Source organism: Neopelma chrysocephalum, unplaced genomic scaffold (assembly GCF_003984885.1).
Source record: "Neopelma chrysocephalum unplaced genomic scaffold, ASM398488v2 Primary Assembly neopelma1_94761, whole genome shotgun sequence".
NCBI classification, from domain to species: domain Eukaryota; kingdom Metazoa; phylum Chordata; class Aves; order Passeriformes; family Pipridae; genus Neopelma; species Neopelma chrysocephalum.
The window spans coordinates 1-1073 of record NW_020923467.1 but is presented as its reverse complement, the minus strand read 5'-3'; the positions used below and the strand labels follow the sequence as shown (position 1 = coordinate 1073).

General features: G+C 59.6%; 1 non-coding gene across 1 annotated transcript; it reads left to right on the top strand.

Moving 5' to 3' along the window:
• Positions 1–402: 402 nt before the first annotated feature.
• On the top strand, positions 403–474 carry TRNAG-UCC. Its single transcript has one exon. It is a non-coding gene; the product is annotated as a tRNA-Gly (tRNA).
• Positions 475–1073: the final 599 nt, after the last annotated feature.

Genomic DNA, 1073 nt, shown 5'->3' with positions numbered 1-1073 from the left:
GAGAGACAGGAAGAAGGGAGACAGTGGGATGGTTTTCTTGCTCTCTGTGTGCTGAGGACTGGAGTGGCTATTGGAGAGCGAGATCTCTGTGTCCCCCATGGGCAGCATGAGCTGCCTTGAGTGGTGGTCCATAGCAGAGGGGTGTGCAGAGTGTGCCTGGAGCTGAGTGCTGGTTTGTGCAGGGTGGTGCTGCAAGGGTGCTCAGTGTGTGGTGCTGCTGTGCGCTGGAGGGTGGCTGGTGCAGCTGGAGACTTGCCAGGCAGGTCTTCCTGAGAGAAAGGCGTGTGCTGTGTGTCAGCTTGTCCTGGTGTTTGTGTGGGAATGGCAGGAGGAGGCCTGAGGGTGTGGGGCTGGGGTAGGGAGTGTGTGAGCTGCAGGAGCAGCAGGGCTGTGCCAGCAGATGCGTTGGTGGTATAGTGGTGAGCATAGCTGCCTTCCAAGCAGTTGACCCGGGTTCGATTCCCGGCCAACGCACAGGGACTTTTGTTGGCTCACAGGGGCCAAGGGCTGCCCTGGCCCTGCAACCCTGCGGGAGAGGCCACAGCTTCTGCTCCTCTCTTCCCTGCCCTGACACAGCTGGTTTGGCCAGCCAGGCTTGCTCCTCGTGCCTGCTCCTCCCCAGTGCCTCTGTCAGCCATTCAGAGGAGGCTGCTGGGGAGAAAAGCTCACCCAGCCCCAGCTCCTGGGGCCCTGGGGGACACCCTGCCAACACCAGTGGACTCTTTCAGCTGAGGTGGCTCCAGGATGGGCTCCTCACTCTTGCTACAGCAGCCAGAGGAGAGGCATTTTTGGTGGAGCTGCTGCAGCTGCTTGCACCTGGCAGGGGCAGCGTGCTGCTGGGGCAGGCTGGTGATGAGGGCTCAGAATGCCAGTGGGAGCAGGACTTTTCTTTATAAAATGAACAGATCTTCCTGGAACCTGTGCTAACACACATGGAAAAGAGGGGGAATGGTGACAGCCCGCATAGGCTCCCTAAGGGCAAAGGATGCCTGACAAAATCAGTGGCTTCCCACACTGTGCTCCTGAGAGCAAACCTGGAGCAGGGCTGTGAAGGTGTCAGTGTGCTGAGGGAA